Raw genomic sequence first — 15,562 nt, 5'->3', positions numbered from 1 at the left:
AGTTTTTTCACAATGTGTCTATATGTCAATTGTGTGAATTAAAACAAATTATCCTGACAGGGAATTCATTAGTTCAAATATTATTTCTGCCCAATACTGTCTTTTCTTTCCTTCTAGAATTCCATTTATGCATATATTAAACTTTATCATGGTATTTTCTATATGCTTTTCCCTGTGTTGGGTTCTTTTTTGTGCCTCATTCTGCATATTTTATTCTGACTTATCTTATAGTTCACTAATTCTATCTTATTTGTATCTAATATACTATTATATCATCATTGAGTTCTTATTTTCAATTAGTGAATTTTTAAATATTTTGTTGAGTTTTTCTAGTGTCCTCACTAGGAGGTTTGGTTCATATTACTGCCAACACCGGGACTTAATAGACATGCAGATATTATTAAATACAGGTAGTTGCTTTTAAGAAGCGCATTGAAAAAGACTTTCACTCACAATTCTACCTTTCTAACCCAAGTGGCAGGCAGACCAATACTTAGAAATGTTGTATGCTAGTCCTAATACTATGTAATTTGAGGAAAGTTACTTCTTTTATTGACAAGTATTATTGAACATCACCTCTGTTCCAAAAGCTGTTCTAAGAATTTAGACTAATTTTTAGTCTAAAGACATGATCATTGATCTCAAGAGACTTGAAGTCTAGATTCCTTATCAGTTAACTGGTTATTTTTAGAATGACCAATTTATGATCAAAAAGTCTTTTGTTAAATAAATGTAATAGAATGATAAATACACTTAAAATATAAACATACATATTTGAGTTCCTATCACTTTTCAGTCTAAACACGAGGGCATTTTAAACAATTTATTTTCTAACGCATTTGTCTTGCAATAAAGTGTACTATTGAATATGTTTCTTTAAAGTATTTTGGAGAAATAATAATACAACTTTATAAGAGATCTTGAATGCCAGGATCCTCTTTTTCCTAAAGAGTTAAATTCTGGTTTCCAAATCTTCTTACTCTTATAAACTCCTCGGGCAAGCTACTCGCTCTGAATCATCATTACATTTAATCAGAGCTTTTCCTCGGTATGTGTTCAAAGTTCTCTAGAAAAGCCTCTAAGTACACTAGTGTCCCTGGACTCTAGACAAGTGTAGCAGATTTCCTAAGAGACCTGAACCTTACCCACAGAGACTATTTAAATGTGCTCCGCCTCTCTGGGGGTAAATCAGTGAGTAAAGAGGACCAGTACACATAACTTAGTGAATGATGATTTGGCTTTTGACAAGATACATATCGTTTCTGGATTTTCTTACCCATGATACATTTGGTTCCTAGATGATATTCCTCTAAATTATATATAACTTCCAGATCTCGAATTCTCCAATTCTTCTAGAGTTGAGGGGGACTGTTTGGCCACCAGAGTTTAAAATAGATTAGAAGGAAAAACAGAACCTTAAGTTCAATATATAAGATATTAGTACAATAATCTGTAAGGTGATGAAGACCTTTATTATGTTAATGGCCACCAGGACAATGGCCAGCAGAGATACAACGAGACTCGTGTCTCGGAGGAGGCTGTGGTTCTCCACAAGCCACCTTCTCTCAATCTTCCCTTCCTCTTTCCTCTGCTCCCTTTCCTTTACACTTTTCCTTCAGGAACTTCCTTCAATTGGTCCACATGAGAAGGCGACAGTAATTGCTCTGAAGGGGGAATATTGAAGCAATTGTTGCTTCAGCTGAAGTGCATTGTCTATTTGCCTCACAGTCTCTTACTTTGAATGCTGCTGTGAGACCCTTCAGGACGGTATAATGAAAAACAAATGGAACTAGCAGATGCCTTTGGACAAATCATATAAATGCAGTCGTTTTTATTTGTGGGGTGAGGAAATCAAACACAGTTTTGTCTTCATACAGTCCGATGCCCATTAATTCTTCCACATCTCTGTCATCCCCGCAGCTTGACTTGTTTTATTGTCAGTGCACAACGTGTTCCATACGCAGCTCACTTTGTACTTAGAACCTGGCTCACAGCGAATATCCAGTTAACATTCATTATTCAGGAAGGAAACAAACTTCTCTTACCACCTACTATGCAACAGTCACTGCCCAAGTTTCTTTCATATACTTTGTCTGTTAGTCCATTCAACACATTTGTGATGTATCACTGCTCTCTGACGATGTGGATTAGATAGTCAGAGATTTAATCATCAGTATCATAATTATAATCAAATGGATCCTTAGTTCTGCCACCTTATATCTGACAGGTTATTTTTCTAAGCCTCAGTTTCCTTATCTGTAAAGTGGGAATTTGCAAGACTTAGAATAGGGTCGGCAGACTTAGCAAACAAACGAAACTCCCCAAACGGTAAGAATATCCCAAATGGAACATTCTTACATTAAAAAAATTATTCTACGTTTACCTGAAATTCAGATTTAACTGGGCATTCCGGTATTTCACCTGGCAACACCATGTGGTAGCATTCTGGTTAGGACAACGTCGTGTAGGACTAAGTCCCTCGCACTTAGCGAGCGCTCGGTAAATTCTATTAACAAATTCTGGTTCTGATTCCAAAGTCGTTGTTTTTCACCACCAACACGCTGAGCTCAGTTTCCACATCAAATTTCAGTCAGCAAGGGTAATAATACTCTAAGTTAACATTAATGCTTTATCGTTTCTAAAGCGCTTTCAAAGAACCGCGCCAAAGGCGGAAAGGTCTTGCGGAAAGCTCCTGGGGAAACCCACAAAACCTCGGGCTGGTGGGGGCTGTCGCTGCACTCCCAGCGCAGGCACCGAGGTCCGACCGCCCGAGGCTGCCACCCTCACCCGCTCCACCCTGTGCCTGCTCGGCCTGTCAGCGGCCGCGCCGCGCCCCGCCGCACTCCTATAGGTCCTTTCCAGGACTGGACAGCCCTTTCCATTTTCCCGCCTTCCCCAGCCCCTCCTCAGCCCGAAACCCGCACTGACCCACCACGTCTCCGCCCTACCTTCCGTGCGAGCCCCGCCCTTCCGGCCACCCCCTTCCTCCTCCACCCGGAGCCCTGGGCGGCCTCCCGATTCCGGGCCCCGCCCTGCGGTAGGAGATGGGAGGGGACGGGAAGGGGCGGGCCCAACACCCCTCCCGAGAGGTCAAGGGAGGCGGGGACGGGAGGGAGAGGTGGGGCTAATCTCCTGGGCGCCGCGTTGCCCTGGCAACGGGGGCGGGCTGAGGGAGAGGGAGGAAGCGAGCCGGAGGGGGATGTGGTGCTGCCGCGGCCGCCACCGCAGCTGCCGCTGCTTGCTAGTTGCCGCGTCTTCCCGGAGGCGGCTTCTGGAAGCTGCCGGGAGCAGCTGCGGTGCTCTGCCATATTGTATCTTCCCCTACCTGTCCCTCGCCTCCCCGCTGTGGCGGCCGAGCTGACGGTGAGTCCTGGTCCGAGTGGCGTCCTCCCGGGCCGGCGCAGCCCGGCTTCCGCGCTCCCCGCCCCGGCCCGCGGCCACGCTCGCGGGCGCTGAGGCAGCGCGTGCGACCGGCCTCGGGCGTGGGGCCCGGAGGCAGCTGTCCCGTGACGCGCCCGGACATTTTTGTCCTGTGAGGCATTGGCGCCGGCGCGGGGGTCTCCCCAGTGCGTGGCGTGGGTCGTGTGTGGGCTCCGCGAGACTGTCGAACTGAGGGGAGTGCGGCCCCGTGAAGAGTTCGGAGTTTTTCCTGAGAGTTAATGACACCCCTGGAGCGGGTGTCTCGCGGCGAAAACCGCGGCGAGGGGTGCCGTCGGTCCTGGAAGGCTCGGAGGTGGCCCCGAGGACGCTTAGCGCCCGGCTCGGTGCATCTGCTGTTTGGGGAAGTGCCCCGAGCCCCTTGGGCGTCTCTGCAACGCCCCTCCCCAGGTTTGTGGTGGAGCGAGACGTGCGGGGCGTGGAGTCCTCGCGGCCGCAGGCGGACTGGCTGGGCCGGGGCAAGTAGTGTCCCGGGAGGCGCCGGTCGCCGGCAGAGGGGAGCTTCGGCGGCGGGCCGCTGGGTGGACAGGTTAGGGTGTGGACGTGGGGGCGGCAGACCCCGGGCCCCTCTGGCCCCTCCTCCAGCGGGCGCCCTGCGGGCCTCCGAGCGTGGCTTCCTTGGCTGGGTGGGAGTTAAGTGTTTCAGCGCTGCAATATGGGCACTTCCTGTTCGCTGCTCTCTTGGGAGCGTGGTTACCTCTGCCATTTAGTCCTCTCTCCTCGGAAGGTGAGAGTTTGCGAGCCCCTTCAGTCTTCTGAGTTCGCCCCACCGCTGCAGCTGCGAGTGTGGGACCTGCGCGGACCGTGGGAGTCCGGGGAGAGCGGCCCATGTGCACAACGCTCCATCTTACTCAACTCCACCGCAGTGACCCCTTTGCAGAACGCCTCTGTGCCACTGCTGCTCGCGCGCTGGGGTATCTAATTCATGGGAGGCACACTCTGCGGATCTTCTTTGACTTTCTCTTTAAAGTCTCTTTAAAGCCGCCCTGTACTTCTCTTTCTCTTTACAGGGGAAAAAAAAAAAAAGCCTTAGCGTGCAAAAAAAATGACACTTTCTTCTACCCCAACTCCAAGGTGGGGGAGGAGGGCGGTTATTTATTTCAGGTTAGTTTACGCTGTTTCTCCTGTCTTGCTTCTGATTGTGACAGCCACGTGGCCGGCCGAGTGTAAAAGACTCCCCTAGCGCCACTAGGGCTGAGGCTTCACCGGTAGCCAGGGGCTTTGTAACCGTGCTGTAGCTTGGCACCCACGTTTATTTGGGTGTTTTCTGAGATGGGGAAATGGAAAAAGCTGAACTGTACATATATATCTGAGTCGTAAGACTTACCTGTTTCCTTGCAGTCCTATTGACATTTTTGCCCTTCTCTGCCCTTTGGATGATTCATCTTTAAAATCTCAGCAGCGTTAGATACCATTAAGGAGTGGTGGGGAATAGAATAGTACATTATGGAGTTTCCCAACTCTGGGATAAAAATCGTTTGACTTTCAAAACCATTAATGAGATATTCTAATGTAATCAGAAATGATCACATTCTGGAGGACCTCGTTTTCGTAGTTTTATCAAAATCTCAATTTTTTTCTTTTTATATAAAAACTGTGACCTGAAGAGAGATAAATATGTTACCAGTGAAAGTAGTTGTTTAGGGATGAAATAAATACTCGTTTGATTTTTGTGTGTGCTTTCTTAAGCTTTTTCTTTTTTTGGAAAAATATCAGCAGTTAACATGAATGTGAACATGAACAGGTTTTATTTTAAAGCCATGAAATTTATTTTAGAATATATAAAAGTAAATTGAGGGTTGAAGATAGAAAATCCAAACTTGGATTTGGAAAAATTTAGAATTTAGATACAATCCCTGGTTACTAATGCATCATGTTTCATTTTGTGAATGCTTTGGTAGATTTGAATTATTTCTATAACATGTTTTTATTTGAATCGATTTTACCTGAAGAGTGCTAAACCACAGGAAACATTTAGAATGTGTAAAAAAATAAAAAATTGTGTAGAGAAGTTAGGCAGCATCATTTATTAGAATTTTAATTATGCCATGACAGTGGTTCTTAATCAGTGAAGTTATTAAATAAAAATATTGAGGAGGCTTCAGTGCAGAAAAGATAATTCAATTGAGAAATGAGTATGTGCACTGACCACTGAAAGAAAGAAAAGTAAATGAGGTCATGAAATATATAAAGCAAAAAGCACTGAAAACCATGCTGGAAGGTAACTACATTGTTAGTTATGGGATCCAACTATCAAATGCAACTTTAAAAAGTGCCCTCCAAACAGGACTTAATCTTCTTATGGCAGGTTCTTGCTTAGCTACTCATTCTGTGTGTGTGTGTGTGTGTGTGTGTGTGTGTGTGTGTATTGCTTTTTGATTGTTGTCATTTTAGTAACTGAGTTTTGCATACATGCAGAAATGTCCTCCAAACAAACATAAAGGTTGGAGGGCCCAGTGCTTTGCTTATTTCTTAGGGAAGAAAAAGAGGTCTAAGGTTTGATCCCAATTCTTGAAGAGACTAGATTAACACACATGAAAATAAGAGTTTACAATGTGAGAGAATATAGTTATGAGTTAAATTGTATGATGCAGGCAGGTGCATAAGAGTTAAAAGACGAAAACTAGAGGGCTTGAATACACAGGGGAGGCTTCTTGAAGAAATAAGGCTCTTGCTTTCTAAATTCTAACCATGTTACATCCATTAGATTAATCTTCCTGAAGATTGTATTTAATGACCAAAACCTTTTATGAATAGCATGAATACTAAATTTCTTCTAAAGACTTTTCAAACTTCGGTCCCTGATTTTTCCGATCTTATCTTCCACTAACCTATGGGAACTGTTTATTATTCACTACTTTGACATGGTATAACAATTTTACTTCTTTTTACCTTTGCTGATATAACATTTTTCTACTGAAACATACCTACACACATCCTCTTAACTACTGAAGAGCTACTCAAGCTTGAGGCTTGGCTGAAATTTTGATTGCCCTGAGATCCTTAGAATAGACTTTTAGACCTGCCTTCGTCTCTCTGGCTGAAAATTCTTTCCCTTATTTAATAGCCCATAATTCTTTAAGAGGTGTAGCATTATGTACTGCTTTGTTTTCATTTTTTGTTTTTAAACATATTTATTTTAAGTGTGTTTTTCCAGGACCCATAAGCTCCAAGTCAAGTAGTTGTTTCAATCTAGTTGTGGCAGGCGCAGCTCACGCTGGCCCATGCGAGGATCAAACCTGCAGCCCTAGTGTTATAAGCATTGCGCTCTAGTCAACTGAGCTAACTGGCTGCCCCTGCCTTGTTTTCATTTAATAAGTGTTTCTTAACATGTGCCAGGCACTGTTGTAGGAACTGAGGACCCAGACTTGAATAAGGCAAAATCCCGTATTCTTTGTTAGTTATCTTTTTAGGTTATATTATCCCAAGATTACAAAGTCTGACCACGCAGAAAATTCTTATCTTTTCAGATATATTGTGACTATTTGATTATTTTCTGAATAAAGGTAGAGAGAGACAGACAAAAAGGTCTTTCTTTACAAGTGAAGTGCACAAAAGAATAAACAATTATGGACGGCCTTGAAGACATCACTTCTGAATTTAAATATGGTTTAGTACCAAAAAAAGAAAAAGATGGTGTTTGAGCCTGGGAATGATATGATAAAATCCTTATTTGAGTAAGTTTCATTTCACAGCAGTGTGCAGGATTATTTACTGTGGGAATGGAGAGGAATGGGAAGGAGAGAGATCTATTGAATAAAAAAATGAGTGACTTTGAGAAGAAGGTTTGGAAAAATAGCATCATGAATAAGATGGTGAGTTTAGTTGAGTGTAAGGTGAGTGGGAGATATCAAGGTTAAGTTTGACCTTTAGTTACTAGAGTTTAGAGGTGTGGATAATCTAGTCAATACAGAGCTGACAGCTAATGTTACATACAAATTTTAGTCACAGTTAATAATTGAAGTGTTAAGGACTAAGAATGATGCTTTGGGAAGCTAGAATTCAAGGGGCATTTGCTTTGGTCGTATGTGACTTCATAATTAATATTGTAGACTTGGACAATACCTATATTATTTTAGTAATAACTTTATTTCCACTGTATGAGAATGCTATCTCTGTCTTACCACCAAATATAAAGGGACCAAAAGAATGTTTATTATCATTTACTTCAAGTGATTTGATTTATCTATTCCTTATTTCCCTTACCCTAACTTTTTATTTATTTAAATAAACTATTTTAGAATAGTTTACATTTACAGGAAAGTTACAAGATGGTACACAGAGTATATGTCATCCAGTTTTTCCTATTATTAACTTCTTATACTTGTCACAACTAAGGAAACCAAATTGCTACATTACTATTAACTAAACTACATTCTTTGTTCAGATTTCATTAGTTTTCCCTAGTGTCTTTTTTCTGTTCTAGAATTCCAGTTTATTAGACTTTTCTTATTTTTGATGACAGTTTTGGGGAGTATTAGTCAGAAATGTTACAGAATGTCCCTTAATTGGGATTTGTCTGATGTTTTCTTCATGATTAGACTGGAGTCTTGGGTTTTAGGGAGCAAGACAACAGGGGGAAGTGCCATCCATTCTCATCATATTACATCAAGGGTACATATTAACAGTAGATAAAATTGATTATGTTAACCTTGATCACCTCTTTGCCAGGTTTCACACCCAGCGTCCCCACCTATTCCATACTCCACGCTTGAATCAAGCCACTAAGCACAGCCCATGCTCTAGGCATTAACCTAATTTTGATTTGCATATTTTTTATTTCCCTCAACCTAATTCAGTTTTCCATAAATAAACATTAAACTCAGCTATTTATTGAGCATCTGCTGTATTTAAGTGCTAAGAATATAGTGGTGAGCTAGAGACTTCATTTATACTCTTCTGGAGTCTGCCTGATGTAAACATAAAATAGAATTTATCCTATCACCTACACAGATCTTGATTTCACTGGCAGTTACAAACATAGTACTGTAAGGCATAAAAGTCTAAATAAAGCTCTTAAGGAGTTACTCAGAAGATACGCTATTATCATAAAGGTTAAATGTATGTACCATAAAAATAACCACCTTTTTGCTACCAACATAGATAATGGAAAATTACTTTGATTCTCCCTAAGCACATGTATTAGTGTTAAATTACCAGGACAGTTTAATTACCCTTAATTATTTTCTTATCTTACAAAGTTTGCAGGTAGTATAAGAAAATTCTTGGCTTCTCTTTGTAAGATATGAAAATAATTAATGGTATAAGGAAATTCTTGGCTTCTTGATTGTATTTTCAGAGGTATTTGGTGCTTTTGCCACTTAGCAGCCTTTTTTTCTCTGAGAAGAGATTTGAAAGGTGTGTTGTGGAAAACACATTAGGAAAAGAACAGACCCTGAGCTCTCTTCTTTATGAGAGGCTGTAATTATTTATTTGTGGATAAGAAAGTGAGATTGAGGGAAATAAGAACATTAATCAAAGTTGTGAAAGTGTTGAAATCTTTTGGAGGCAAGTCACTTGTACTTAATAGAACAGTAGAAGAGTGATGCCATTCTAACATTGGGACTCAGTGGGAATATTATTAATAAAACAATATCAATTTTATGGAATAAAATCTGATTAAAGATTTGTTGAATGAGGATTTCAGTTAATTTTTTCTAGTTAACTGGGTTAACTACAAAGCACTCTTCGAACTTATTGAAATTCTGAAATGTATTAATGCATTTACAGCTTTCATACTATATTGTACATCCCATTGAGCATACTTTAATATTTAAATTAGAATTTTGAAACAATATAATTTTGAGTTATATTCATAACTTTGGAGGTAAAAAAGTGAGGAAATTGATAAGCTTATATCCATGTGGTTTATTTAAAAGAGGAAATACAGAAAAAAAAGGGAAGAGATTTCTTGTAAATTAAGATTTTACTGTTTGTTATGCCTGCCCCATGCCTTTGTCCAGCTCCTCCATCCTTAAAAGTCTAGTTTAAATGTGACCTCCTCTATGCTGACTGAACAATCATATTGAATGATCATGGCCACAGTTACTACCTTTTATTGAGTGCCTCCTATGTTCTGGCATGGTATTACACTAGACACATGAGCATATAATTTAATTACCCATAACAACCCTACAGGAAAGTTTTTATTCTTACAGATAAAGAAGCATAATAAGATGTTATGTGAACGCAGTGCTGGGTATTTGAACACAAGTCTGTCAGACTTTGAAAATTCATGTTCTTTGTACTGTAACCTGAAGTCTTTGAAAAATGGCTGTTTGCCAGTATTAGATGCCTGCATCTTCATCTGTCCCCCGGAAGGAGTAGGGGAGAATACAGAGTACGGTGAGGAAACGGATGTTTCTAGACCCTATTCTGTGGCAGGAATGCTACTAACTTTATTGGTACAGTGAGAGAAGTAAATGGTGCTATTTCTTGGGACTCAAGGAAGTTAAGTCATTTGTCAAAGATGCATAAGTAACTTGGTGACTGATGGGTCTGCTTTATTTTGAAGCCTTTTTCACTTTTTTAGTGCAGGCTGCTGCTATATTTATTCTTTCATTTAAATGTTTGCTTACTAAATGGTCTGTGCTGGAGCATAAAAGTGAATGTATTGGGGGTTCTGCCTACAAGGATTTATATTGTAGTTCAATATTTCTTAAGTAGATGATGGAAACTGTAGTAAATTGTGACCAGCATTTCTTAAAAAAAAAAAAAAAGAAAGAAAATTTCTGTGTGTTGTATGTGGTAAGGATAAAAGAGTTTATTTCATTTTGTTTCAGTTACATATGTATGTGTATAGTAGATCTCTAAAAATGTATTGCTTATTGGGGGATAGCATTAAAAGTTTGAAAACTACTGATCTAGTGGCGGAGATAGTAGTGTAAGCAGGTAATTGTGAATAATCAGAAATGGCAAGTTAAGTTCTATAGTAGGATTCTGTATAGGATGCATAATGGAAAACGCAAATAATTCAAGGCTCCCAGAGAGATGACTTCCAGCAGTTCTAACACGTGGGACAGAGAGCCTTAAATACATCTAAATGCATGAAGGAATGAAAGAATATGGTATATTCCGGAAGCCTGGGGTGGTGTGAAACAGTGGCAAACAGAGCCAGATTTTTTAGGGAACTTGTAGGCCACTGTACCAAAGATTTTAGATTTTATTAGGCCTCTGATTTTTCTGGAGTTTCGTGGTATTCTTTTGTGAAGAGCAAATACATTTATATATTTGATTCTATCATACAATCTGGAAACAATTTTAGGAACAGAAAAATTGACCATATAACATATATGAAGCATGACATGGTGACTATAAGCACAACTGTTGATAAAAACAATCACAACCAAAAAATGGTTGAGCAGTTTTGAAGTGATTAAAATGTTCCTTTTTCTACTTTTTTGTGTGTGTTTTGTCATCTGCTGGCTATTGCTAGCAGACTAATGATAGTAGTACTAAAGTTCTAAGAAAAGATAAGGAAAAAAGTTGTTTACTTTTCCTTTCTGAATTAGGAAGACAACTGTTTTTCATTGAGGACATTTAGGGACCAGTTATTGAAATATTAATATCAGACCCATTTCTGTAAGCCATAATTGGCAAACATTACCTATAACTATGTTTTGTTTGGCTTATAATATTTTTTAAAATTTTGCATTATTTGCCAACATTTAAATATTCATGCATTTCACACGAAATATCTAGAGTTCTGTCATCTCTTGAAAAATTGAACATTGTGACAATGTTGGTTTCACGTCCCTACATAGTGGTAATTGGCTAGCTTGTAAGCAGCTGTCTTCTTTTTGGCAGTCTCCATTGTCTTACACCAGATGAGTTTCATTCATTTGTTCCCTACCTAGTCCAAGTAAGGCATTGTAATTGCCTGTTGTGTACTGTCCTTCATGAAGTGGTTTTAAAAGGGGATTTTGGTCTTTGAAATATCATTCTGCCAGTATTGGAAAAGGTAGATAGGAAGAATATGAGAAGGATCTGGTTGGAATTTTAATGCAATTGTATAGGTAAGATGACCTTTTCTTCTGAAACATGGAGATTTGTATTTCTTATAGTATTTACTATATATAAATTTCTGTTATAGTTATATGTATTATCCCTTCAACTAAATTGTAAATACCTCATATATAATATGTGCTAGGTAAATGATTGTTGAATTTAATTGAATTTATTTTAAGACTACCACGTTTGTTTGTCACAAAGGTGTTTAGTTTTCAGTTTTAGAGTACATCTTAACTGAAAAAAATCTTTTCTATACATTCTAAGTATTGGTTGCAATTTATTCTAAGAATAAGTAAATGTCAAATACTTCTAAAGCATGTGTTACATGTGAGAAACAAAATAGGTAGATACTACATAATAAAATAGTAGATGTTTAATTCATTGTCCTGTTTGCCAAACATCAGGACAGAACATGGGAAAATTGGTGTCTTGGTTTGCCATGTAATTTTGTTAAGTTAGCTTGAAGAGAATTAATTCCAAAAGCTTTTGTTGTGTGGAATTATCTGACATCTAGAAGTTGTTTTAAATTGTCTGTAATTTTTTATTTTCCTAAATTCCTTTTTTATTCCTTTTATTGTAAAATAAACTGTAGATGCAGAAAACCACACAAAACAAATGTGTAGCTTAATGTATTATTATTTTAAGTCCAACACCCCTGTAGCCATCTTTCAAATTAAGGAATTGCACATTGCCAGGCACCTTAGAAGCCCTTCCATGTTTCTCTTCCCAAACATAATTCCCTTTCTTTGAAAAATAACCACTATGCTGATGTTTTTGAAAATCACTTAATTTTCTTTTTGGTTTTATTACCTAAGTATGTATCCGTAGACACTATAGTTAAGCCTTCTTGTACCCTCCCCCCAAACCTCCCTCTTTATTTCTTTTTGATTGCTTTCTTCCTTTTCACAGTCTGTTTCTCTAAGGCTTTATCTTATATGTTTATTTTTTTCTTGTATTCCTTTATTTATTTCTGAAATGATTTTTAAAAATTTTATTTGAAATTTTTTCTTGAGCTCTGTCACTTGATTTTCTAAATCTGATACATATTTTTTTGCATGTCTTATATGATTCTTTTAAGCTCATTTTTAAATAGAAGCTAATTTTTCTCCTGTGAGCATTTCTTTCTGGCATGCTTTCATTGTCTGTAGGATGTTATTTCCCCCCCTATTTTTTATTCATTTCTTTTAATTTTTTTATTGTGATTTGAACAGTTAACATGAGATCTACCATATTAAACAACTTTTTAACTGTACAGTACAATGTCATAAACTGTAGGCAATAAGTTGTACAGCAGTTCTCTAGAACTTATTCATCTTGCATAATGGAAACTTTATACCAATTGAACAACAACTCACCCATTTCCCCCTCTCCCCTGCTTCTATGAGTTTGACTATTTTTCTGTTTCTTTTTTCTTACTGTAACTTTGTATGACATTCAGCATCAATACTTTGACTCCTTTCTTTGTATGAAACTGATTTTCTTGAACTTCTAGGAGGAGGCTTGGTTCAGAAAGCTCTTCTAACCTCACCGAGTTCTCTTCAGCTGTTTTTGTGCATCATTAAAAACAAAAAAAAGGTGGATGGCTTTCTGAGACATCCTGGCTCTCTTCTACTCAGGCACTTGTATCCGGATTTTCTCTTTCCTTCATTTTGTTTGTCTCCTGTTCAATTTTATTTCCATTCCTAGTACTTTTCTTTAAGTATAGGATCTATCTTGGAAAAGACCCCCAAGTGTCAATCTCAAGAGTTTTAAGGGACTAGACTACCCCTGGTGCCTATAGGCCTCGCTGTGGACCCCTGCCCTCACCCACTATTGCAGTGGTTTCAGCTTCTGCTCACAAATTGTGTCTTATTGCTTTCCAGAATACCTGTTGGTGATTTTGTGCTTCTGTTCTCAAGTCTCTCAGACACCTCATTGCTTCCCTTTGCTTTCACTTAGACACTGATAGAAAAGAAGTCTGTAGCTGTTGGTGGTTTGTTTCAGTCCTTTGTATTTTGGGGTTTGTGGGGAGAATTTGTCAAGTAGTTTTGTTGTAAAGGTTACTTCATGGGTTTTTGGGGTTGCTCTCTAGTTGCTCTGTTTTCATGTGAAGATTCACGCGGAATCAAAAATTTTCTGCCACCGCAGCTGCCATCTTCCCATAATCCTCTCCCTGATGATTTTAATTTGGGGAGTGGTCGTATCTTTTTTTCCTAAAATCTTGGCAAAAAACTTTCATTTCTTCTGGTATTATTGCCACTTAAGGCTGTCCACTGATTTTTACGTGTCCCAAAGCTCTGAACCTGTTGTTTTGCCTTATTTCTTCTTAATTGGAAAGCATTTTATTCAATTTATTAAAGATCCTTTAGAAAATTGTGAAAGGGTCATGGGATTATCTTTTTGTTGCGAATATGTGTTGGTTGCTTTGATATTTAATGCTTTAGCTTTTTCCAGTATATAAAAGCCAACCTTCATTGTGTACATCTAGGATCAGTCTTAAATTATGGAGAAAGAATTGGGTTTAACAGCTTAGTATTAATTGGTTATGGTTTTGAGAATTTAGTTGTTGATTTTCCTTTATATAAAGATAATTAGAAACACAAAATAATTAGAAATAAGAATTTCCTTAATGGGAAATTCTCTTGATGTTTAGAAGAACAAAAAGATTTACATAATTTGTACTAGGTGAAGGTACTCATTTAACGAATATCAAATGCTTACTGTGTGTTAAGAATCAGGTGCATGTAAGTAATTGCATTGTGAGACATACCCTTCTAGACATAGATTCAAGAGTACTGTGGGAACAGAGAAAATAGGAACTAATTTTTTCCATGCATTGGGATTGGGTGGGTGGGTTTTCCAGTCATAATGGATGTTTATTAATGCTGTTTATTACTTTTAATAAACTTACCTCTATTTGTTTTTGTAAACTTTTCCACAAATGGATTTACTGTTGACTTCCTTCACTTATTACTTCAAAATAGCATATTATTCAGATGGAATTAAAATACTTAATGTTTAAAAAGCTTTCTTTTGTGATAATACTATTTCCCAAATATGTAAGTGGAGAACTGAAATTTAGGAAGTGAAAAGATCATAAAGCAGAATGGAAAACAGTATCGAGCTTAGTATTTTGTACTTGAATGTTGATTGTGCAGTAAATATTTTTTAAAAGCATATTTTACCTTTCAAGTTTTTGTTCCATATAGCATGATAAAAATATCTTTTTGGTTTAGTTGAAGAAAACTTTAACGCTATGGTATAATTTTCCCTTTGCATTTTTAATCTTGTTGGCAACAAGTTAGAGCTAGGTTGTATTTGCTTGAAGTACTCTGCTTAGAACTGTTGTGTCCATTGTTTTCTACTCTCCTTCACCGGGTTTTTTTTTTTTAGTCTGGATTAAGTATTTTATAAGTTATATAGATCTTTAGTGTTTATGAAGTAATTTCATGTCAGTTATACCTTTTGAGCTATTGAGACGTAAAACTACAGTAAAAAGAGGACATAAATGCAATTGGAACACACTAGTAGAAGAGAGAAAACAATCTGTAAAAGAGGTTACGGTGGGAATTACATGGAGGAGTTGTCACTAAGTTTTGCCTTAAATATTAGTGTTTTGGCAGAATTGTACCAGGGAAGGTAGACAATCCAGAGGTTAGACTAGTAGGAGCAAGCACATAAATAGAGAAATGCACAGAAAGTATTTGAACAGGATTAGTTTGGTTTGGACTAACTTCAAGTAGAGGAGCATTAGCTTGAGGATGTAGGTATTGAGACAGATTTATTGATGATAGGTAGTATGTGCTTTTTTTCAGTTTTCGTTTTATACTTACAAAGCAATCTAGGCAGGATGGCAGCTAGCATAGTAAAGAATGTGAGCTGTGGAGCCGTACTCCCTGAGCTTGTATCCCACTTGTGCCACTTCAAGGTTTGTGATATTGAGCATACCATTTAATCTGTCTTTATCAGTTTCTACATAGAAAATGGACACTAATAATAGTAGCTACTTGGTAGGGTTGTTAGGACGGTTAAAGGAGTTAGTACTAGTGAAGCACTTAAAATGATGTATGGTATCAGTAAGCATTCAATGTATTTTTTAATGTAAGAAAGTACTGTTTCTCACATTTACATTAAT

The 15,562-nt window shown here is 38.3% G+C and overlaps 1 protein-coding gene across 2 annotated transcripts in view; it reads left to right on the top strand.

The window, feature by feature from the left end:
* The first annotated feature begins 3,151 nt into the window (after window positions 1-3,151).
* Window positions 3,152-15,562, top strand: part of FOXN2 (forkhead box N2) — a 48,952-nt gene continuing 36,541 nt past the window's right edge. The window contains exon 1 of one of the 2 annotated variants that reach the window (XM_081069159.1): window positions 3,152-3,363. The gene's annotated coding sequence lies outside the window, so the exon portion shown is untranslated. Of the gene's footprint in view, window positions 3,364-3,484; window positions 3,829-15,562 lie in introns of those variants that run through there. The other variant, XM_081069160.1, reaches the window with a different exon arrangement.

Source organism: Rhinolophus hipposideros (assembly GCF_964194185.1).
Source record: "Rhinolophus hipposideros genome assembly, chromosome: 12".
Classification (NCBI taxonomy): domain Eukaryota; kingdom Metazoa; phylum Chordata; class Mammalia; order Chiroptera; family Rhinolophidae; genus Rhinolophus; species Rhinolophus hipposideros.
This window is presented reverse-complemented; position numbering and strand designations above follow the sequence as displayed.